This window comes from Homarus americanus, unplaced genomic scaffold, assembly GCF_018991925.1.
Source record: "Homarus americanus isolate GMGI-L3 unplaced genomic scaffold, GMGI_Hamer_2.0 scaffold19117, whole genome shotgun sequence".
Taxonomy (NCBI): domain Eukaryota; kingdom Metazoa; phylum Arthropoda; class Malacostraca; order Decapoda; family Nephropidae; genus Homarus; species Homarus americanus.
Window position 1 is genome coordinate 5,528,872 of NW_024754704.1, and position 26,292 is coordinate 5,555,163.

Here is a 26,292-nt window from a genome sequence, read left to right on the forward strand (position 1 = left end):
TGCAACAGATTAACTGTTCCGGGGTTCAAGACGATGTTCTGAATATGGATAATCCACTGCAGGAAATCTCGGATTGAGGAATCCCAATTCACACGCCTGAGCCAAGCTCAAATCCCAGGCTCAAAGCACCGTTCTGAATTAAGACCTAAGCATCTGGAGGATCCAGCAGTAGCACATGCTTTCAGAGAGCAGCTCAGACATGGGCTGATAAACAACCCAACAACAATCAACCCAAATCTCATTGCCGAATGGGATACTCTCAACACTGTTATGACAAAAACCTGCAGAGACACCTTCGGCCAGATTGAAAGAATGCACCAGGACTTGTTTGATGAAAATGACCTGGCAATCAATGTGCTTGTCGATGATAAACGTGCTGCTTTAACTGACTGGCAGAACAACTCTCGGTCTTGGACCAAAGCTGATACTTTCTGCAAGAAGAAAGCAGCGGCCCAGCGGAAACTTCGCAATCTAAGGAACGACTGGTTTAAAAATAAACCATGTGAAACACAAAAATTTGCAGATCAGTAAAAGATGCACGCATTTTTCAATTCCACTAAAACATTTTATAGGCCAATTACTGTACTCGTAGCGCAGCCCCCCCTCTGCTCATCCGATGGTAACTCCATAATTAAAGACGATGAAGGCCTCCTTCAGAGCTGGGAAGAGCACTACCATTCATTGCTCAACCGAAACACTGATGTGGATGTCTTGACTACCCAGCAGGTCCTTCAGCATCCAGAGCTGACCAACCTCAGCTATCCTCCATCCCTGAATGAGGTAGATGCTGCCACCAAACAGATGAAAAATAAAAAAGCCTCAGGGTCTGATGGAATCCCAGCCGAGGTGTATAAAGTGGGAGGACCTCTGCTTACCAGCCGTCTCCACTCTCTCCTGGAGAATATATGGGAAAAGGAGGAAATCCTTCAAACTCTTAAAGGCACCTCCATCTACAATATCTATAAGAACAAGGGACACCAGTCAGACTGTTGTAACTACTGTGGGATCTCACCGTTGTCCGTAGCTGGCAAGGTTATCGCCCGAGTCCTCCTAAACAGACTTCTTCCTGAGGCGGAATGTGTTAGTCAGTTTTATATATATCACACACAAATATATATAATGGTTCTGGAACACTTAAGTGGCAGAGTTGATGTAAACACTTTTTCTGATCTTTATTTATTTCTGAACAGTTATTTACACAGGTACTTAATTCGGGAGAGAAGGTTTTGTGAATTCTTTTCAGATAAGTGTCTTTAGTGCACTTATATATGATAACACTTAAATGAGGTGTTCATGCGGTTATGAGAGGTAATACAGTAAGTCCTCACTTAACGTCGTCTCGCTTAATGTTGCTTCGGTACTACATCGCTGAACTTTATAGGCCAAAAATTCGTTTAACGTCCCGGGGATCCGATACTACTTTCTATGGTGCATCACCCGCTCTTGTCTGGCCGCGCTACGCTCTCTTGGCTTGGAGTGCTGCCCTCACTCATGGAACGTCACAGGGTCCCCAAGCGACGCCAAGCCAGTCTCTGTTACTACTTCACATCATTTGTGTGTGCTTAAGTGTTTTTGCTCAAAACTGTACTCTAACCATTCAAAATGACTTCTAAGTGCCCATCAAGTGCTGCTGATGCTAGTGGAGTGAAGAGGCAACGTAAAACCATTACCCTTGCTACGAAAATGGATGTATTAACCCTCTAGCGTATTGCCAGATACCCAAAGAATGTTCTATACTACTGAGGGTATATACAAACACTTTTGTTGTCTTTAAAAGTAGGTTCTATTCTCGTACGGGAGATATTACAGTCGGACACAGGAAAAGCCTGTGGGCACACCACCAGGACTCGGTATTAACTACTTCTACATCTATCTATGTATTACTACGCGCTGGCCTATACAGATGCCAGCATTCACAAGCTGAATACATAAAGTATAAATGTGATAATTTATATACATAATATGGTGCACAATAAATGGAATATTACATAGAATTAATACATGTTCTGTAATACTTTACTATACATAATTAATAATAGTAATATAAGAGTAATATAATAATATACAGCTGAAGGCACTACTTTGTGTCCATATATATCATACACCTCCCTCCCCCCTATACGCTCATAGTTTCATCTTGAGCGGACCATTTGTTTCTGAGTCGCTCGGACCTGCGGAGTACTGGGGCAGAAACACAAGGTGGGGATGGATTTACTTTAGAGACATCAACATTAGGGGACTCAACTGGGGAGGGGTCAACACTAGGCAGCTCCACAGGTCGGAGGAAACGACGGTTCCTCCACCATACTCTACCACTAGGAAGACGCACTTGGTAGTCCCTGGACCGGCCAATACCCATGACAACCCCAACCTTGTCCCAGCGGTGAGATACCGGATCTTGAATCCTGATCTGCTGGCCGATACTCAACCTGGGAAGGGGGCGGGCATGACAGTCGTACCGAGCAGCGACATCTGCGGCTCGTTCTGCTGCACGGCGGTCACATTCTTCAGTCTTGGCCTGCCACTCTTGAGAAAAAGACTTCGGGTGGGCAGGAACACAAGACCTGAGATGATGTCCGTATAGAACCTGGGCTGGGGAGCGTCCGGTGAAGTTCGGGGTGTTGCGTAACTCCAACAAACCTCGATCGAAGTCCTCGCAGTCGATATTTCCTGAGGGTGACACCTTAAGGATCAGGTGTTTCACAGTCTTGACTGCGGCTTCAGCGTGTCCATTCGCCTGGGGGTAGTGGGGCGAGGTCACGACATGACGGACTCCCCAATGGTCCATGAAGTCCCGGAACTCGTGGCTGGTGAACTGGGGTCCTCCATCAGTCCTGAGGCGGAGGGGAACACCAACTTCTCTGAAGTAATGCCTGAAGCTCCGGATGGTAGCAGTAGCCGTTGTATCACTACCACAGGGGACGACAACAGGCCATCCAGACAGTCGGTCGGCAATGACGAGGAAGGACTTCCCTGCAACTGCAAAGAAATCGGCCGACACAGACTCGAAGGGTCTTGAAGGGTTATCGTCGCACATTAAAGGTTCCTGTTGCTGGCTAGGTTGCAGAATCTGGCACGGATCACAGGCACGGACGGTACTTGCAATGTCCGCGTTGATTCCGGGCCAAAATACAGTCTGCTTCGCCCGTCGCTTGGTGGCCTCCACTCCTCGATGGCTGTCGTGAAGGCGGGCCAAGGTACGGCGGCGTAGGGCAGCAGGAATAACTACTCGTGGACCATACAAGACGAGGTCTCCATCACAATAGAGGTCTTCGCGTATTTTCCAGTACGGGAGTAGCGATTCATGAAGGTCGTATCGGGTAGATGGAAATCCCTGAGACACACAGTCGACGAGCCGGATGTAGGAAGGGTCGGCCCGGGCTGCGGTGCGGAGATCTTCAAGAGTCTTGTCTGCATCCGGTGCTGTAGACTCTTCTGATGTGAAGACGGCCTTCAATGAAATAGGTTTAGGGAATTCCTTGGAAATAATGGCCAACTCTTGACAATGGCCATATGATAAGAGCGGAGTCGGGATACCATTATGAACATCAATCCGGGCTGAGCAAGACTGCTTACCAAAGGTAAGGGTAGCCCAGAAAGATCCCAAAGCTGGAGCCATCTTGGAACCATCAGCTGTCAGTTTCGTTGTCTGAGGAGGGGGCTGTAGGTTGCTCCGGGGTATTCCCAAACTTGCTAAATGTTGTGGACCAATTACTGAGACGTCAGCACCGGTGTCAGGTAACATCTGAAGACTGGATGACGAGTTACCGTAAGAAATGACGACATTGATGTGCTGGGGCGTCGTGTCTGTGGAACTACGTACACGACGGCAGGAACGACTGGACACAGCGTCTTGATGCTTGCCAGAAGGAGGGGGCGCGCCAGCACTACCTGAGGATGACTTCTTGGATCCTAGGTGGCGTCCTTTATGTGTCTTCTTACGACAACATTTGTCATAATGGCCCACACGACCACAAAGTCTACACTGAACTTTGCTAGCAGGGCACTTGACTGTGTAAGCCCAGTGACCCTGGCGGTCGCAACTTCTGCACACGCTTTGAGCAGCTGGGCACTGGGAGGCATTATGCTGTCTCGCGCAGCTGTTACACAAATCTGCTGCTGAAGGTGTGGCTGGAGGGTGAGGGGTGGGGTTACCTTGCTGCTTCTTACCCTTTCTGTAGGAAGACACTGCCCTCACCTGGTCAGGCTGTGAGCGTAAAGCTGAAGTCGCACACCTGGCGGCCTCGTACGCTCGACATTTCGTAACAACATCTTGAAGGGAGGAAGTGGGGTCGAGGGAAATGAGACGCTGAACTAGCTCTTCATCTCGGACACCCGTTAAGATAATTGTCTTAAGTTGTGTCTCTTCACAGACTTGAGAATGTCCGGGACAAACATCAACTTCCTCTGAACACCTTTTGAGCCTTACAAAAAACGCGTCAAAAGATTCTCCATCAAGCTGTTTACATTGGAGGAGTTGTCTTCTCCTGAGTGCTTCGTTGCGCTGTCCCTTGACGTGTTCCTGCAACTTGTCGAGCACGGCCTCTACCGTCAGAGTTGTCGTAGGAGGCACTTGAAGTGTGTGCTCGAGAGTACGTTGTGTCTCTAAGGACAAGCACATACGAAGCTGGATCATTTGTTTCGGCTGTGATAAACTGGACAAGTCAACCATTGTTGCGTAGTCTTGCCAACGTCGACGCCATTCCCGAAACATCTGATAAGAAGCGTCAGACATCAGAGAGGGAGGCGTCTGTACAGCAGCCTTTTGAGGTGTTGTTCCGACTCTGGGAAATGAGGTACCAGTACCTCTAGTCGCATCAACATCAGTTGTAGCAGACGAATCTTGTACGGTAGAACGTTGTGGGGAGGCTAACAGAGAAATCAAAGCTTCAAATCTGGCTTGATCCTCCTGTCTTCTAAGGTCATCCTCACGTCTACGTATGTCTTCGAGTTCTCTGCGTGTTTGTTCCTCTTTGTGGCGTCGTCTTTCAGACTCTTTGTACCTAATTTCTTCCTCTTCTCTCCTTGCAATATCATCCTGGCGTCGAGAAGTTTCCATCCACTTTATCAGTTGAAGGAGATCTGTGGACGCATGCATCGCAGGAGAGCTGGCTCGCGACGAGCGAGGAGATTCTGTGGGTGATTGGGCACTGTCACTGTGGGGGGCGTGGGGCATAAGCGGGGAGAGGTCTCCCACACTAAAACTCGTAACCCCATCGTCCAGGGTATCGTTATGATCCCTGTGAGGCATGCCGACTGCTTCTGTACTCTATCTGTGCAAAAGACCGGGTCAGCCCCTCGTAATCTATGCACAGAATTACAGAAGTTTACAGTAAGTCACCAGAAATATAGGGTGAATGCGTGTGTGTGTGTGTGTGTGTGTGCCTGGCGGGAGGGGAGAGACTTGGCGCGCTGCCAGACGTAGGAGCGGGTGGGCAGCGTCGAGCGCGGGTTCCTCAGTCACCCTCAGACCAGAGACGGGAGAGAACGTACTGTGGGGCTGCTCCCTTGGTCATCTGACCGCAACTTGCACAGACAATAATGATTAAAATACACAGCACAACACTTCACAAAACACTTCACTTCACAGCACAGCACTGTACACAGCATAGCACTTCACAACACTGTAAGTCTAGAGGCTTGTAGTAGTCTTGCTGTCGGCTGAAGTGGAAGAGACGCCATAAACAGAGTCCGGGGAAGGCTTGGTCCACTGCATCTCACTGAGAAATAATCACTGCGCCATCTAGCGTATTGCCAGATACCCAAAGAATGTTCTATACTACTGAGGGTATATACAAACACTTTTGTTGTCTTTAAAAGTAGGTTCTATTCTCGTACGGGAGATATTACAGTCGGACACAGGAAAAGCCTGTGGGCACACCACCAGGACTCGGTATTAACTACTTCTACATCTATCTATGTATTACTACGCGCTGGCCTATACAGATGCCAGCATTCACAAGCTGAATACATAAAGTATAAATGTGATAATTTATATACATAATATGGTGCACAATAAATGGAATATTACATAGAATTAATACATGTTCTGTAATACTTTACTATACATAATTAATAATAGTAATATAAGAGTAATATAATAATATACAGCTGAAGGCACTACTTTGTGTCCATATATATCATACAAACCCGATTTGAAAAAGGGGAACGTGCTGTCGACATAGCCACTGTGCTTAGTCTAACCTAACCCCCACAATGATGCGTACTATCCGGACCAATGCTGACAAGATTAAGGTTAGTGCTGCAAGTGAATCTTCTCTGAGTGCTACTAAGATGACTCGTACTAGAAGCACTGTGATAGAAAAGGTGGAAAAGAATCTGGTAATGTGGATGGGGGACCAGAGTCAACGCAATGCCTCTGTGAGCCTTATGGTTATCTAGCATAAGGCCAGATCCTTGTTTGACGACATGAAGGAAACAGAGGGAGAAAGCTCGAAGGAAGAGACCTATACGGCCAGCTGAGGACGGTTTCAACGATTTAAGCGTCGTTATAACTTCCGCAACATAAAGATGACTGGTGAAGCTGCCAGTTCAGATACAGTTGCTGCTAATACATTCCAGCCAGAATTCAAATGGATTATCCATTAAGGAGGCGACTCACCGAAGCAAGTCTTCAATGTAGATGAGACTGGTCTCCTTTCGAAGAGGATGCCTGAGAGGACCTATATCTCCAAGGAGGAGAAAAAGAGAGCCAGGTTTTAAAGCGGCAAAAGACTGCTTGATGCTGCTGCTTGGCACTGTTCAAATTCTACTTGGTTACTGACGGCTCAATGAAACGCAGTCTTCACGGATGCAGTTTACTGGGAGAGGTCTGTACAGTGGAGCAGCACATGCACACGTCACTAGAGGACAGCACTCATGCACACGCTCATTCACCCCACACAATGGTTCACTCGCTCTGCTCTTTCGCATTACATGAACATCACACACCTCCCCCAAGACATTGGGGAAGACTTGAGGATCCATGATGTCTGAATTCATCTTTTTATCTCATCGCCGTAAGACTGAGAATCCCATAGCATCTCCAGTTGCTGTGGGGCTCGCCGCTGGCGGTCACTATGGCGTGGTGGGAGCTGTAGGCTTGGATGCTCCTCTGAACCTTTGCATGGTGGTGGGCGCGGTGCAGGACTCTGGATGCTGTCTGGTTCAGGTGGAGCCCTCACCTCAGATGTAGATTTCAAGATGCTCTCTGGCACCAACGGGCGATGGGGACGGACGAATTTCCTGTTCCTCCACAGTATGAGACCACTACCCATTTGACAAGGTCGTCCCGACGAGATCCTATACCCACAACAACACCTACACGGTTCCATCGACTGCTCACGTGGTCCTGCATGTCGACGCAGGTGGGGGAGCTGTCGCACCGTGGATTCGTGTCGTGATTTCGCCTTTCTTCTGAGGTGCTCGCCCGTGGAGTCACATTCATCAGCTGCGCGTTGCCACTCTGGAGCAAACGAGCGATGGTGTGCCGACGTCATGGGGTGACCTGTTATGTACTTATGTTTTCCTCAGTCATCCCATTAAGTGTCCCATTTTCTCATGACACCCTATGATCACTGTGAAGGTTAAACTCTTCTTAAGATTGTGATATATGTTATGTTGTTCTGATTTGTCATATGTTTCAGTAACTGATATGATTAAAGAACATTAATATAAGATTTTTTTAAACAGTTTTCAATGTGAGAATATTGCAGTGGTTTAAATGAAGAATGTAAACAAAATGTGGATAAGTTAGTGAAATCGTATTGGAACAAGGAGAAGAACCTCACTCTCTCTCTCTGGGTATTATTGGTGAAGGACATGGTATTTTGTATCGTTAAAAAACCCAGTGTTTTCTGGTAGTCATAAGATATTATAATATATTTGTGAAGCATACTTGTAAAGTAGAGAGAGCATATTGTTGGATTAAGATATAAGACTGATATTAATGTAAACTTTGTGGAAACTATCAGCAACTGTGAAACCATTATTGTTAAATATACTTTTTATGTAAATGCTCTATTTCCCTACCCTGTTTATATTTATGTTACAGCATAAGGGAGACTGTGACAGACCAAACAGTACTTGCACTAGTGACCTCTCCTCAGTGTGAGGCGTGTTCCTCAGCTCCAATAGTCCACGGACAAATTCGTCCTCGTCCAAGTGTCCCTTACTTGTTGTCAACATTATGAGCTTCTTCACGGTCTTGACTGCAGCTTCTGCGTATCTGTTGGCCCGAGGGTTGTAGGTCGAAGTCACCCGGATCTCCACCCCCACCAAGATAGGAAGCGGCGTAATACAGACGACGTGAACTGGGGACCTCCATCAGTCCTCAGGACGACGGGCACGCCCGTGTCTGCGAAAACAAACCGCAGGACACTGACAAGATGAGCCACAGACACTGTCCATGGACACGATGACACATATGGCCACCCCGACATACGCTCAACATACACCAGATAGGTATGGCCAGCCACATGAAAGTAATCAGCAGAAACTGACTTGAATACACTACTTGGCGGGCCGTCGTCCTGCCAAAAGGGCTCATTCTGCTGCTTAGGGAGGAGGGGGACGGCATTCTCAATGTCCTGGTCGATCCCTGGCCAGTAGGTAGTCTGCCGCATCCGACGTTTGGTGCGCTCCATCCCTTGATGACCATCATACAGGTGTGACAGAGTCTCCCGTCGAAGGCTGCAGGGTATAAGCAACCACAGCCCGTACTCAATGAGGTCGTCGTCCAGGGCCAATTTGCTACAGACGGCCCAGTACAGCCGTAAGAGTGGTTCCAACTAGTGGCGATGCTCAGTGAAGCCGGTGCTGATTACTTACCTCAGAGCAGCGTACTCCATGTCCCGTGTTGCAGCAGCACGCACCTTCGCCAAGGTCTGGTCCTTTAGAGTTGCCAAACGACCGCTCTCCTCACAGACAGCATTGAGGTCAGACACCTCAGCGGCGTGGAGGGGATCCAAGTCATCGCAGTTTGATGCGTTGTTACAGTCTGCCGGATCTTGAACTGGTGCACGGGACAGCACGTCAGGAGCACAATGTGAAGTGCCCTTCTGCCAGTGGGCTGTGAAGGAGTAACCACAAAGCTTTTCACATATGCGCTGCAGGCGAGGATTCTCAATTTTGCTGAGCAACTTCGTGTTGAGGATTGGAATCAAGGGACGGTAAGCAACCACCAAATCAAAGTGAGGGAGGCCTGTGAGGTAAGTACCGCATTTTCTGACTGCCCAGAGAACAGCGGCCAGTTCCAACTGAGTGACAGCATACCGTGACTCCGTGTCAGCGAGGAATCTTGATCTGCACTGGACAAGCTTCCACAACGCGCCATATCTCTGGAGGAGAACGAAGCCGAATCCATGCACCCTGGATGCGTCGGTCTGCAGCCTTAGTTGGCAACGACTGTTCAAAAAATGCCAGGACAGGTGGCGCTACCAAGCAACCTTTCACCTTCTCGAAGGCTACATCATGTTCTGAGGACCAGTGCCATTCATTCCGGGGCATCAGGAGGTCTCTTAAGGGGTTGCGCCGAGGAGAAACCACCCAGTTGATTTGTGAGCCCCATGAATGACCTTAGGTCCGTGATGTTCTGTGGTCTAGGGAAGTCTGCGATTGCCTTGACCTTCCAAGTGTCTGCAGTGTAACCTTGGGGCGAGATGGTGTACCTACAGAAATCAACCTTGTTCCTTCCAAACATGAACTATTCAGCATTCAGGATGATGCCAAACCGGTCACAACGTTGTATGATGGAGATAACGTGGGTGAGATGGTCTTTGTATGAGGTATCATATGCCAAGATGCCGTCCACGATCTTGATCGTTCGAGGGATGTTCCCGAGTGCTTGATTGCCGTGTCGATTGTACTCGTCGCTGGACGAAACTAGCCCCATGACAGAGCGCTTAAACTTGAAGCGGCCCCAGGGCATTATGAAGCACGTGAGGTCCAGGTCCTTGTCCGCAACCTTTACCAGGACGTACCCCATTTTGGCGTCCATGGTGGTGATCCAACATGCTCCTGATCCTATGGAAGCTACAGCGTCATGAGGGAACCGCACTGGGTACGTTGGCCTTCAGACGTAACGATTAAGGCACGTGAGGTCTACACACAGCCTCACTCCAGATGGTTTCTTTGCTACTGGGACGATAGGGTGGCACCAGGCTGTCGGGTAGTCCATCCCGACGATGATGTCCTTAGCAAGCAGGTCATCCAGCTGTGTTTTGATCTCCACCCGTCAGCTGTAGGGAATCATGCGGGACGCTGTTACAGCGTCCTGCAGCATCTGCGAAGCACCGAAGACCATCGGAAAGGCTTCAACTATAGTGGCGGCGTGCTCTGCACGCTGTACTGGCGTGGGGTCATGTCCGTGCAGCCACCTGGGCAGCACCACTGGTGGAGAAGGCGATGATGCCTGAATCGCTCCGGGAGGTTCATGGCTGCTTCAACCCGCCGTCAACTTAGTCTGCTTAACCGGCTGGTTCTGAGCAGCATACCAAGGGTAATGGAGTCGTACCAGCTTAATAGGGCTCCCTTCACCTCCTTGACGACTGATACTACCATCTAGGTGTGCTTGTTTCCAGCTCCAGGTATGACGGGAAGGTTCCCAAGCAGGTGACCCGCTGCGAAGAGACCTGCACTGTCTGGGGGGTCCAGGGTGGACTGAGAAATACCCAAGGACTTAAACATGTCGAGCCCTATGACCGTCGCCTCGGCCCCGGAGTCAGGTGTCCAAACGACGGTGTCACGCCCTGTAGGGTGGGTAGCGTCGATTACCACCTGTGGCGCCAGACGCACTGACACACTGTTGGTCTAAACCCAAGCCAGGAGCCGGTGAATGGTTCTATCATCATGCTTAGCCCCAAGGCCTCATTTCTAGAACTGCTTTGGTGGATGCTTCGAAGACTTGTCACGTGAAACTCGAGTGGGTTTCTGACAGACAACAGCAAAATGGCCTCGTTTGCCGCAGTTCAAACAGACTTTATCCACAGCCTTGCACCCTTGTGTGTCCCTACGACAGTCCTTGCCACACCTAAAACATAAACTGGTCTTAACTTTTGCACTGGCACTCCGGTTTTGCTTGTACCGAGACACTTTGACTGACATATGACTCACCGAGTCTCGAATCACTGCACTGCTCAATTAGCATTTTCTGAAGCTCGGCATATGTTGATAGCATTTTGCAATTTCAGGTCTTTTTCCTCAAGCATACGTTTCAATGCTTCCTCATCACGAGCAATGACAACAATTCGGTCTCTAAGAAGATTGTCTATACAAGACTCACAAAAGTCACAGAAATTTGTTATTTCCTTCACAGCAAACAGGAAGTCGTCAAACGTTTCACCCGGTTTTTGAACTCTTGAGTAGAAGTCCCTCCGGTCCACGATGACGTTACGCTGTCCCCGAAGATACGCCTCCATCGCATCAAGGACAGGCTCCAACTCTGTGTCGTCAGCAACACCAATTCCGTTGCGAAGGATTCGAATCCACTCGTCGCCCAGCACAGACACAAGTGCTGCTCTCTGCTCAGCTGGGGGAAAGGAGGAGATCTTCGTCAACGTCACGTACCTCTTAAACTTGTGGCGCCAGGCATCAAACTCCCGTAGTGAAGCCGAGGACGACAAGTGCGGGGCAGGTGCAGTGCAGAAGTGAAACTTAGCCTGCCGTGGAGCACTGCTGCTGGTGGCGGCTGCGCCACTTGTAGTCGTTGTGCTGTGGTGACTTGGTTCCTGTTGAGAGACCACATCCTCCAGGATTTGGCTCATGCGTTCTTCCCGATGCTAGGATTCTTCCTGGGTTTGCTTAACCATCTCATCGACTTATGACGGGGTTAGGGACCCAAATCCAGGTCGTAAGTCAAAAATGCGAAAATAATACTACATAGAAAATATAAAATGGGTGTCTCTTTTTCTTCTCAGCACCACAAAACTCACTTTTAAGCTTGCCAGCCATTTTAAAGGGAATTACAAACAAAAATTTTGTCAGTACACAGCGGAATCACCAACGTCGGAACTCGAAAATACGTAATTTAAAAAAAAAATTTTACAACTGGGGCGGTCGTTTGTCCGGGTGGTCGTAAGTGGAGTAGGTTGTAGATCGAGGAGTGTGTATGTATATACAGTCATGCGCCGGTTAACGTCCGACCGAACAACGTCCGATCGCATATACATCTGTGGCCCCCCTCCCCCCCCCCAAAAAAAAACTTCCTTGACACCTGCTGGACCACCACTCCACAACCCCCTGACGGAGACATTAGGGTCAGATATTATGTGTTAAAGGAATATGCTTCCTTCCTTAGGCTTTTTTTAAGCATTTGCCTCCAGGTGAAATGTTAACCTACATTATTGAGGATAAAATCTTTCACCTACAAATTGACAATAACACATTTGCTGTAATCAGACCTATCTAGTTGCCTCAACAAATGCAACCCCAGTTGCAAGTGGGGTTGCAATTTCAAATTCTGTGGCATTACTAAGAATAACGAAGTCTCTGGTGCACTCTAAGATTGAGAGAGAAAACGGAGGACTCAGGCGTCCTGATGTGAGAGAAAACGGACTCATATGATGGGGGACCAAATAAAAAAAGCATAGCTACATGTTTTGTGGACTACAGTATTGAGGTACCCTTTTCATCACTTTGTAATAAACCTAGCCATGCCTGTGTGTGTTTATGATATTTACCATAACATTATATATATATTTAGTGGGTCTAAATGGTCGTAAAATGGGAAACTTGGGGTTGGGTCTTGGGTGCCTGGAACCAATTAGAATAAATCCCATAGGTTCTGTACTTTCATTATCGCGTTTTTCGTTATCACGCACTTGGCAGGGTCCCAATTAGGCGCGATAACCAAGGGATGATTGTACTGTACTGTATATACTTGTGACACTGGCCAGTTGCTTCTGGTGTTATGGTACACGGGTACCAAGTGACAGCACTAGGATCCCGCTTCCTCTATCAAGGATTAAACAATTAAAATTTAAATTGAAAAAAAAATTCAAATACAGTAATGGGACGTAGCGAACCTAAATGGCCCTAGAGCGGGCACAGTCACGTATGCATCGTGTATTCTTATAGATTGTGCTGCCAGGCGTACGTTATCTAGTGAATTTAGTCAATATTGTACAGTAACAATGGACCTAAGTGCAAACCTGTATTGTACATGTACTAAATGATTACAGTACTAAAATTGTTATGTCTATTGCAAATATAGCTTGTTTATACAGGTATTCAAACAAATAACTATCTTACAAGAATCCCAGCAATGTAAGTTATATTCACCCAGGTCGTTTGGGTGGCAAATTATGAGAAGAGCTTTGTCACCCTTAAGCAATGATAAATAAACATGCAGGCCTTCAGCGCCAACTGTCAAATCCTATCTCAAATAAATAAAGACACTCTGTCACCTCAACTCACGTTTGGCGGGCTACCTCCCTCCTTGTGTTCCCAGACAAAAGATTGGTGATTTCTTTATGTTTATTTTATATAATATCTCAGACTAAAGTTAGGATAATATAATTTGCATTGCTGAAATCCTTGCGAGACAAGAGATTAATTTAAATATAAGCGTCATATATTTTGCTCAAGATATAAAAAATGTAGCACATTAGTGTACAATACTGTAGTACATTTTATAAAAAGTTTTTCAACTGTATTTTTGGGTAGATTTACATAAATTTCTTATATTTTCATCTATTTACATGCACACACCATACTAAAAGAAACGTATAAGAAATAAATGACCTTAGTGCAAAGCTGGAGTGCACATGTACTAATTTGATTACGGTACTAAAATTTTTATGTCTTGTGCGAATTACATGTATATATTCAAATAAATCAGTATATTACAAGAATCCCAGTAATGTTAATTATATTCTCCTAGGTCATATCACTGGCATTTTAAAATGAGAGAAGCTTAGTTGGACTGTTAAATAAACACACAGAGACCTTCGGCTCAAACTTTCAAACATATCACCTCAACCCCCCACCCCTCGCTGGCTGGCTGGCTCAATCCGGCAGTCCGTCCCTCCCTCCCTCCCTCCCTCCCTCCCTCCCTCCCAGCCAGGGTTTTAGGCTTACAGTTTTTATCTTATATAATATCTCAGACTAAAGTTAGGAGCTTATAATTTGCATTGCTGGAATCCTTGCAAGACAGCCAATAATTTGAATATTAACGTCATATATTTTGCTCAAGAGATAAAAATTGTTGTACATTAGTGTACAGTACTGTAGTACATTTTATAAAAAAATTTTTAATTGTATTTTTGGGTAGATTTACATGGAGTTCTTCATTTATTTTCATCCATTTACATGCACACACCATACTAAAAGAAACATAAAAGAAATAAATGAACTTAGTGCAAAACTGGAGTGCACATGTACTAATTTGATTACGGTACTAAATTTGTCTTGTCTAGTGCAAATTATAGCATGTTTATATTCAAATTAATCAGTATGTCACAAGAATCCCAGCAATGTTAATTATATTCACCCAGGTCATTTCACTGGCTTTTTATAAGAGAGAAGCTTAGTCACTTAAGAACTAATAAATATACACGCGTTAGACCTGGGCCTGTGCCAACTGTCAAACGTACTACCTCCCCTCCCCCCACGCCCCCTCGCTCGCTCCCTCCCTCTCTCTCCCCCATCTGCCTGGCGTTGCTGGAATCCTTGTAAAACAGTGAATAATTTTAATATAAACGTCATGTATTTTGCACAAGAGATAAAAATTAATCACCTGTATCACATTACAGTAGTGATTTAAGAGTAAAAGTGTATATGTATGCATATAGTATTCCTCATACACGTAAGTATAAATACAAAGTTTCTGTGATGATCGGACAACGTCCATTTCGGTTAACGTCATGTTTCCAAGAAAGTATCTAGGACGTTAACTGGCGCATGACTATATGTGTGTACATATACAGTTGTACCCCGATTTACGCGGTCAATTGAACCGACAGGGTACCGCGTTAAATGAAATCCGCGTAAATGGAACAACAGAACATATGGGATTAATACCAATAGAGACTGGCCCGACTCCCAAACTCCACTTTTTGACGACACACAACTATGTTGTAGAAAATTTTTTTATCTTAACTTTATGATGGTATGAACAAACAAGTATATAGAAGAGGTTAGGTTAGGAAAAATAAAGGTTAAGTTAGGAAAAATAAAGGTTAGGTTAGGAAAACTAAAAGTTAGGTGTAACACTTATGTTAGAAGAAGAGATGGGTCAGCATACGGGGATGGAGGCTGGTTTTGAGGCAGAGGGCAGATTACTGGCCCTTGGGTGAATCACCATTACTAGGTGCATCACCATCACTATCAGTTACAGTTGTCAGGGCTTCCCTGACAAATCCCTCAAAGTCACCTTCACTGTCACTATCACTGGCTCTGGCTGGCTGTGGTGGGTTGCGGGCGAAGAACTCGGTAATGCTTTTTTGACGGCTAGTGTTTATGTTGTCTTGATACACCTTGATGTACGGCTCCATAGCCTGCACCAGCCGGGTATGGAAGACTTCATAGCAGTCATCGTCATTGTCGTTGGAAAGGAAGAGCTTCAATTTTTCTGCACACTCGATGGCACCCTTAATATGACTATGCGTTAAATTGTGTTCTTCGGAGATTGAACCACCATCTTCCTCTTCACTGACGTGATCATCTTCCAACATCTCGTCAGCAGTCATTTCAGGATCTCTGATCACCTCCAGGATGTCTTCCTTGGTGGTCTCGGAGAAGCCTTCAGCTGTAATACTGAGCGCAGCTTCTCTGGTAAGGTCCACTGCTACTGCAACAGTCTGAACCTCACAAGTCACAGGTTGACTCCTCCTGTCACCTGGTATGCCATGCAACACATGCCTCCATGCGTGACGAATCGTAGCAATAGACAGCTGATCCCATGCCTCCACCAAGAAATCTACAGCTTGTTTGACGTTAAATTTCTTCCAAAACTGTTTGACGAGAACTTCTTGAGTCGCCACCTCTTGTTCCTTGTCCTCGTCGCTTTTACTCTCGCTGTCGGTGTCACCCAGCTTACGCAACTCATCCTTGGTGTTGGTAGAGTCGTTCAGGAGCTTGAATTTCTTTGCCGAGTATGCAGCTTTAACATTGCAGATTAACTCCTGGTCCACGGGCTGGATTAATGACGTAGTGTTGGGAGGAAGGAAGACCACTTTTACGTTGGGGTGACAATCCATAAGTAGGGGCGAGTGTCCTGGTGCGTTGTCAAGGAGCAACAAAATGTTGAATGGAACATTCTGTTGCTCACAGAATTTCTTGACGTCTGGAACGAAACAGTCGTCAAACCAGGAGAGGGACAGAGCAGAGAACATCCACGCCTTACGTGCGGTTAGCCAGTGGACATTAAGCTTGTTCATGTCCATATTCTTGTAGGCATGCGGCTTGCGGGCTGTGTGAATCACCGATAACTTTAGTTTATAGGTGCCGGAGGCATTGGTGGTAAAGAGGACGGTGATGCGCTCCTTCTGCAACTCCCAACCCCGAACCTTGCTGTCAGACTGGACAACGAAGGTCTTGGTAGGCAGCTTTTTCCAAAAAAGGCTGGATTCGTCCATGTTGAACACCTGGTCGTCAGTGAATTGCCCTTCCTCCATAACCTCACGTAAGAACGGAGGAAAATCTCTAGCCGCCACACGGTCAGCACTCGCTTCTTCACCACCAATGTTGATGTTGGTGATTTTGTTCCTCTTTTTAAACCTATGCAGCCAACCAGAGGAAGCATTGAAGGGTTTGGGCTCTGCAATTCCCATCTTACGTGACCCCTGCTGCGTACAGTTCACGTGCGTACTCTTGAACGGATCGCGTGTCCACCGCCATGTTGCATCGCGCCAGACGAATCAAGTAACTCACAAGCAAATTTTCCACCTTTAGCAGCACCTTGTTCTGGGAATACTTCATCATTGAAGCACCTGCAGACTTAGTGATTGGCATGTGCTCTTTGATCTTGGCTGCATCCTTCTTAATAGTACGAATTGTAGATTCGTTCACTCCATGCTGGCGGGCGAGATCAGCATGACGTGTTCCTTTCTCCAAATCTTGAACGATCTGGTATTTCACTTCGTAGCTTAGGGAACTGCGTATCTTCTTTGGCTTAGGGCAGCTGGGTCCAGGTAAGGAAAGGTTTCTCTCTGGTGGCGGTGGTCTGGCGGAAGCCATTTCACAGAACAATGGATGCACGTATACACGGTGTGGCCTTGAGGGATGAAACTCCCGCGGTTAGGTCAAGCGTCGTCTTTCCTCCCTCCCTCCCTCCCTGGGTGGACACGTCATATTACTTTAAACCAATTACAGCTAGCAGCAGAGGGGGGTAGGGATGCATGGCCAATCACAGTCCGATACGTCATATGACGTCAGTGATAACGCAACAGAGACATGCACTGCGCAACCTTACCGCGCGGCTTGCCCAGGCGGAGGCGGGAGGAGGGAGGAGGCGGGAGCAGGCGGGTGGGGCGAATCTAAAAATAGCGTCGAGCCAGACACTCTGCGCGTATATGGGTAGATAAACCGCGTAAAGTGAAAGTTTGGTTCTGGTGAGGCACCGTGTATATAAGAAATCGCGTAAAGTGAAACCGCGTAAAGCGGGGTAATACTGAATATATATATATATATATATACAGTAGTACACCCGCTTTACGCGGTCAATTCAACCCACAGGGTACCGCATTAAGTGAAAACCGCATTAAGTGAACAACAGAACATATGGGATTAATTCCAATAGACACTGGCCCAACCCCCAAACTCTACTTTTTCCAACACAATACCTATGTTCTAGTAAAAATAACATCTTAATTTTATGATGGTACATGCACACAATTAATACTTAAGAGAAATAGAGAAATACAGTCGCCGAGTTAATGTCCATTCACATAATGGACTCAACTCCCTCCCCCTCTTCTCACACTACACTGCTGGCTCTTCCCACTCTGAGAAATTTTGGGGGGAAAACCACTAGATTTTAATAAATAATACCTCAAACTAAAGTTAGGATAATATAATTGACATTGCTGGATTCCTTGTAAGACCAGGAATATTTTGAATATAAATGTCATATATTTTGCACAAAAGATAACATATTTACTCAGAGTAAACATTATTTCAAAAATTTGTATGTCTAATGCAAAATCTATGATGCTTATATTCAAAATGATCACCAAATTGTAAGAATTCCAGCAATGTAAATTATGTTCTGGCCGGGTAATTTGTATGAATTTTATTTTTATAACCTAAAACAAATATCTTCAGTTAATAAAAAAAAATATTCTTCACGACACCATCTGTCAATCAAAGTACCCCACCTTGCCTCCCCCCCACTCTTCCAACCGCGCCAGATGGTCGGTCCGTCCCAACCCACCCCCCCACCCCCCACCAACCCTCCCTACAAGAGAAATGTTGGGTGAAAAACTAGATTTTAACATTTAGTATTAATTAATACCTCAGATTAAAGTTAGGAAAATATAACTGACATTGCTGGATTCCTTGTAAGACCAGGAATATTTTGAATATAAGTGTCATATATTTTGCACAAAAGATAACATATTTAGTCAGAGTAAACTTTATATCTAAAATGTGTATGTCTAATGCAAAATATATGATGTTTAAATTCAAAATGATCATCAAATTGTAAGAATTCCAGCAATGTAAATTATATTCTGGCCAGGTAATTTGTATGAATTTTATGAGCTAAAACAAATATCTTCAGTTAATAAAAAAAAAATATTTTTCACACCGTGCCAGATGGTCGGTCGGTCTCTCCTACCCCCCCACCCCCCACCAACCCTCCCTACCAGATGTGTGGGAAAACCAGAATATTTACCTTTTTAGTAATAAATAATACCTCAAACTAAAGTTAGGATAATATAACTGACATTGCTGGATTCCTTGTAAGACCAGGAATATTTTGAATATAAATGTCATATATTTTGCACAAAAGATAACATATTTACTCAGAGTAAACATTATATCTAAAATTTGTATGTCTAATGCAAAATCTATGATGTTTATATTCAAAATGATCATCATATTGTAAGAATTCCAGCAATGAAAATTATATTCTGGCCGGGTAATTTGTATGAATTTTATGAGCAAAATAAAAAAAAAAGAAAATATTATACTTCACCGTGTATATGAGTAGATGAACCGCGTTAAGTGAAAGTTCGGTTCTGGCGAGGCACCGCGTATATGAGAAATCGCGTTGAGTGAAACCGCGTAAAGCGGGGTAATATTGTATATACATATATATATACAGGTATATATGTATATGCAAGTAAATCACTGTAGGTGTGCGTGATCCAGGTATATGCTGATAACCACAAGGAAAAAGAAAACACGAAGTTCCCAAGCGCTTTCGTGCAATTCACATCTTCAGCGGTGAGTACAAACTAAAGTAGAAGTGCAGAACAAGTTATATATACAGAGGAGGGTGAGATCAAGTCCACAGAGGTCAAGTATAGGTAATGACCCTACTAATCTTCACAAAAGCATCTCAGCGGTCGGTAGTCAGGTCAGAGGGACAACTGACCCAACCTTCTCACCTGGTTACAAATCTTCTTAATAACAAAATTGTCCAATTTGTACATAACATTACTCAAATTCATGTTAACGGATTCGGTATGGTTAATGAAACTTAGGCCAGACAGGTAAAGATCATGTAACTAGACTTAAACAACATAAATATAGTGTTAGGACAGGCCAGGAATCCAATGCTGTGTTTGTTCATTTGAAGGATAATAAACATTGCATTGACTGGGATAATGCCTCCTCAATATTACCTTGTAATTCAATTGACAGTAGGAACATTATAGAATCTAGTCTCATTAAACATACCGAATCCGTTAACATGAATTTGAGTAATGGTATGTACAAATTGGACAATTTGTAATTCAGAAGATTTGTAACCAGGTGAGAAGGTTGGGTCAGTTTTCCCTCTGACCTGACTACCGACCGCTGCGATGCTTTTGTGAAGATTAGTAGGGTCATTACCTATACTTGACCTCTGTGGACTTGATCTCACCCTGCTCTGTATATATTACTTGTTCTGCACTTCTACTTTAGTTTGTACTCACCCCTGAAGATATGAATTACACGAAAGCGCTTGGGAACTTCGTGGTGTTTTTTTCCTTCTGGTTATCAGCATATATATATATATATATATATATATATATATATATATATATATATATATATATATATATATATATATATATATATATATATATATATATATATATATATATATATATATATATATATATATATATATATATATATATATATATATATATATATATATATATATATATATATATATATATGTGTTATCAGAAATTTCAGAGTAATTTCAAAGGCCCCGCCATGAGTGATACTGAGCGTTCAAGGTCATCTGAGGGGAGGGAGCGCTGCCTGCTCGTAGCGAGAGATTGCGGAACTAGGCCTATATGATATTAAATATGATTTACCGAATTAATAATGATGCGATTCATGAAGTTAAGGGACTATTATTGAATTTGAAATTATTATAGATCGTTTAGCAGTCTGAATAATGTTACGGGTGTCCCAAGGAGTTATTAGTTAGGCGGAAAATATATCACGTAGGCCCAAGCTAGCGCCTTGGGGAGACGCGATGCTGGCTAGGCCAGTCCCGGAGAGCATTCACACAGACAAGACGTTCCTTTGGCGTCCATCCAGAAATAGTCCGTGGCCTAGTCACCTGTGCTCTGCGCTATTGCAGTATAACAAGTAAAGTCTCATTAGATCTCAGACAGGGTTAGATAGGGCGGTGATAAAACTAGAGCTAACAGTGAGTTCATTTCAGGGTTTCGTCCAGAACCCACTTGACCGGAGTTGACCGGAGTTTGACTGCGAGAGATTGACTGCCGTTTGAGACTGCCGTTGATGATTGAGGGTGGCGATTGTCGCCATTGGACCGATCAGAGTAGGCCTGTCACTGTTTAGCGAGGTACCAAAGGATCTCTTGAGGGAATCTAGCCGTCTGGGTGCCCAGCTGACGTCGGCTCACAACACCACATGTCCAGAGCCGCTTAGTGAAACCCTCTTGCTAACGAGAAGCTAAAGCTCCTCTCAACTGCACAGGGTCTGATTGGCTCACTCTCTTCCTGCCCATGGACGCACTGGGAGTACACTGGGGCTATCTGAGTATATTAATGGTCACACACTGAGACCGTGAGTCTAGGATTCTAGGAGATACCTAGAGGAACATTTTATCTTCCTTATTACGGGTGTAGTTAACACCATTCCTCAGACTGATATTATCTTGACGTGTGTAGTTTAATATTTCTTAAATAATTTTGATAGTAGTGTTTTTTGAATGTTTGTGCCATTAAGTGGAACCAGAGTGATACTGTGATTTGATTCTTTTAATGCCTCTAATTCTTCATAATTCTGATCTCAGGTATAACCTTGTTCCCCAGAGTAGTGGTTAGGTTAGGTTAGGAAGTGTACATCTGTTGGGGTGCTATAATTTTGTTGAAAGCCCTTAAGGCCTATTCATTGTAGAGTATTTAATTTCTTATTTTTTATTACCATTCCTCAGTGACTGATATTATTTTGTGAAAGCCCTTAAGGCCTGATCATGTGTGCAAGCAACATTTCTTAATACTTCAAATTTATTGTTGCCTGTGTTTCTAATAATTTCTATGTCATTTATAACTTTTATTCCCCAGAGTAGTGTTTTAAGTTTAAGTTAAGAGGTGCGCATATTGGTGTACCATTATTTGATTGTGTTTGTAGTGTTGGAGGGAATATAAGTGTCTAAATTTTACAGTGTGTCTCATTCATCCCAGTCACAGACGCTATCCTTCCACGGGTCACGGACAGTTCATTTTGTGTAGTAGATTTAAGTGTTCTTGTGCTGGTTCGGGATTTTTCTCAAAGGGGCGCTTCCACTGCCTTTACCATCTATTAATTTTTAATAAACCCCAAGTCAAGTGAGAAATTAAAGTCCAGCAAATTCCGACCGGTTACAAATGGTAGCAGAGCGTAGTTTTTAATGTCGTGACTGATAGTACTGTGGTTGGGATAATGAACGCTATCATGTGTTGGTTAGTAATGGTAGGGATTGAACTCGCACTGATGCTCATCCTTGTGCCCGGACTGAGTTGGTTAGGCTTGACAGTAGAGATGTGTGTGAGGAGGAAGAGAGACGGCCGCGGGACCTTGGTACAGCTGAGAGAGGAGTTCGGAGACCTAAAGAGGGATTATCAAGCACAGGTGAACAGGTTCAAGTGGGAGTCTCAGGCACACATTCAACGGTTCAGGGAGGAAACAAGGGGTGAATGTCAGGCACACGTCCAGCAGTCAAGGAAGTGTGAGGTCCAAGTGGGAAATATAGGGGTACGTAAGTAGTTCAGAGAGGTTGATCGAGCCCTCCAGCTGAGAGACAAGACGAAGCCGACCGATTACAGTTTAGGGTGCATGGTAATGAGAAAAGGCAGGTTGTAGGGGGTGAGTTGGAGGAGTTGTGAGTAGGGCAGAGGGGATTGGAGAGATGGTTAGGTCAGAGATGTGCGTTGAGTAGTGGTTGCTGTCATGAGCGGGACTGAGAGTACGGTTGTAATGTCCAGGGCCTCACTAAGATGGACTGGTACATTTTCAGAGGGTTGGTCTGCCGGCATGAGGTTCGGAGACGTGGACTGAGTATTTTTTTTGACACTGGTTCCTCTTAGCTCAAGGGCCAGGCAAAAGGAGAGCATGTTTGTTTTGGACTGAGTATTGTTTGACACTGGTTCCTCTTAGCTCAAGGGCCAGGCAAAAGGAGAGCATGCTTGTTTTGGACTGAGTATTGTTTTGACACTGGTTCCTCTTAGCTCAAGGGCCAGGCAAAAGGAGAGCATGCTTGTTTTGGACTGTGTATTTTTTTGACACTGGTTCCTCTTAGCTCAAGGGCCAGGCAAAGGAGAGCATGTTGGAGATGGACTGAGTATTTAATTTTGACATTGGTTCTCTAGTTAAGGGCCAGGCAAAGGGGAGCGTGATGTTCTGGTTGGATTGAGTTGGGCTAGGAAGAAATGGAGTTGCTAGCTGCGAGTGGAATAGTACAGAGTTGAAGGTGGGTTCTAAGTTGTTCTCTCAGCACATGAGGGCAGTGCTGTCTTTTTTAGGGGGGTCGAGTGTTAGCGGGAGAGAAAAGGAGAGAAGAGAAGACGGGAATGCTGCATTTAGCAAAAGGGGTGAGGTGCAGTCCTTAGAACAAAATTTTAGGGGGGTCGTATGCATGTTTTCTCAGCACATGAGGACAGTGCTGTCTTTTTTTAGGGGGGTCGATTGTGATATCCAGAAATTTCAGAGTAATTTCAAATGCCCCGCCATGAGTGATACTGAGCGTTCAAGGTCATCTGAGGGGAGGGAGCGCTGCCTGCTCGTAGCGAGAGATTGCGGAACTAGGCCTATATGATATTAAATATGATTTACCGAATTAATAATGATGCGATTCATGAAGTTAAGGGACTATTATTGAATTTGAAATTATTATAGATCGTTTAGCAGTCTGAATAATGTTACGGGTGTCCCAAGGAGTTATTAGTTAGGCGGAAAATATATCACGTAGGCCCAAGCTAGCGCCTTGGGGAGACGCGACGCTGGCTAGGCCCAGTCCCGGAGAGCATTCACACAGACAAGACGTTCCGCGCGTCCATCAGAAATAGTCACGTGGCCTAGTCACCTGTGCTGCGCTATTGCAGTATAACAAGTAAGTCTCATTCGATCTCAGACAGGGTTAGATAGGGCAGTGATAAAGTTAACTAGAGCTAACAGTGAGTTCATTTCAGGGTTTCCGTCAGAACCCACTTGACTGGAGTTGACCGGAGTTTGACTGCGAGAGATTGACTGCCGTTTGAGACTGCCGTTGATGATTGAGGGTGGCGACTGTCGCCATTGGACCGATCAGAGTAGGCCTGTCACTGTTTAGCGGGGTACCAAAGGATCTCTTGAGGGAATCTAGCCGTCTGGGTGCCCAGCTGACGTCGGCTCACAACACCACATGTCCAGAGCCGCTTAGTGAAACCCTCTTGCTAACGGGAAGCTAAAGCTCCTCTCAACTGCACAGGGTCTGATTGGCTCACTCTCTTCCTGCCCATGGACGCACTGGGAGTACACTGGGGCTATCTGAGTATATTAATGGTCACACACTGAGACCGTGAGTCTAGGATTCTAGGAGATACCTAGAGGAACATTTTATCTTCCTTATTACGGGTGTAGTTAACACCATTCCTCAGACTGATATTATCTTGACGTGTGTAGTTTAATATTTCTTAAATAATTTCTGATAGTAGTGTTTTTTTGAATGTTTGTGCCATTAAGTGGAACCAGAGTGATACTGTGATTTGATTCTTTTAATGCCTCTAATTGTTCTTCATAATTCTGATCTCAGGTATAACCTTGTTCCCCAGAGTAGTGGTTAGGTTAGGTTAGGAAGTGTACATCTGTTGGGGTGCTATAATTTTGTTGAAAGCCCTTAAGGCCTATTCATTGTAGAGTAGTTAATTTCTTATTTTTTAATACCATTTCCTAAGTGACTGATATTATTTTGTGAAAGCCCTTAAGAGGCCTGTTTCATGTGTGCAAGCAACATTTCTTAATACTTCAAATTTATTGTTGCCTGTGTTTCTAATAATTTCTATGTCATTTATAACTTTTATTCCCCAGAGTAGTGTTTTAAGTTTAAGTTAAGAGGTGCGCATATTGGTGTACCATTATTTGATTGTGTTTGTAGTGTTGGAGGGAATATAAGTGTCTAAATTTTACAGTGTGTCTCATTCATCCCAGTCACAGACGCTATCCTTCCACGGGTCACGGACAGTTCATTTTGTGTAGTAGATTTAAGTGTTCTTGTGCTGGTTCGGGATTTTTCTCAAAGGGGCGCTTCCACTGCCATTACCATCTATTAATTTTTAATAAACCCCAAGTCAAGTGAGAAATTAAAGTCCAGCAAATTCCGACCGGTTACATATATATATATATATATATATATATATATATATATATATATATATATATACAGTAATACCCTGCTTAACACGGTTTCGCTTAGCGCGATTTCACGTATACGCGGTGCCTCGCCAGAGCTGAACTTTCACTTAACGCGGGTTTTTTCCACGTATACGCGCAGAGTGTCCGGCTCCAGAGCTATTTTTAGATTCGCCCCACCCCCCACCTGCCACCCTGCCTGCCTGTTTTATCTCATAAAATTCATACAAATTACCCGGCCAGAATATAATTTACATTGCTGGAATTCTTACAATATGATGATCATTTTGAATATAAACATCATAGATTTTGCATTAGACATACAAATTTTAGATATAATGTTTACTCTGAGTAAATATGTTATTTTTTGTGCAAAATATATGACATTTGTATTCAAAATATTCCTGGTCTTACAAGGAATCCAGCAATGTCAATTATATAATCCTAACTTTAGTTTGAGGTATTATTTATTACTAAAAAGGTAAATATTCTGGTTTTCCAACACATCTGGTAGGGACGGTTGGTGGGGGGTGGGGGGGAGGGAGGGACCGACCGACCATCTGTTACCGTGTGAAGAATATATTTTTTTTTATTAACTGAAGATATTTGTTTTAGCTCATAAAATTCATACAAATTACCTGGTCAGAATATAATTTACATTGCTGGAATTCTTACAATTTGATGATCATTTTGAATATAAACATCATAGATTTTGCATTAGACATACAAATTTTAGATATAATGTTTACTCTGAGTAAATATGTTATCTTTTGTGCAAAATATATGACATTTATATTCAAAATATTCCTGGTCTTACAAGGAATCCAGCAATGTCAATTATATTATCCTAACTTTAGTTTGAGGTATTATTTATTAAAATTTAGTGGTTCCCCCGCAAAATTTCTCAGAGAGGGAAGAGCCAGCGAGTGTAATGTGAGAAGAGGGGGAGGGAGTTGAGTCCATTATTTGAATGGACATTAACTTGGCGACTGCATTTCTCTATTTCTCTTAAGTATTAATTGTGTGCATGTACCACCATAAAATTAAGATGTTATTTTTACTAGAACATAGGTATTGTGTCGGAAAAAGTAGAGTTTGGGGGTCCGGCCAGTCTCTATTGGAATTAATCCCATATGTTCTGTTGTTCACTTAACGCGGTTTTCACTTAACACGGTACCCTGTGGGAATATTTTGAATGTAAACTTCATATATTCTGCACAAAGGATAAAATATTTGCTTTGTGTAAACCAAATTATTACATAAGATCTAAAATTTGTATGTCTAATGCAAAAT

The 26,292-nt window shown here is 44.3% G+C and overlaps 1 protein-coding gene across 2 annotated transcripts in view; it reads right to left on the reverse strand.

The window, feature by feature from the left end:
- LOC121855926 (dynein regulatory complex subunit 4-like) overlaps window positions 1-26,292 on the reverse strand; it is a 296,945-nt gene that overhangs the window by 65,232 nt on the left and 205,421 nt on the right. The window lies entirely within an intron of this gene.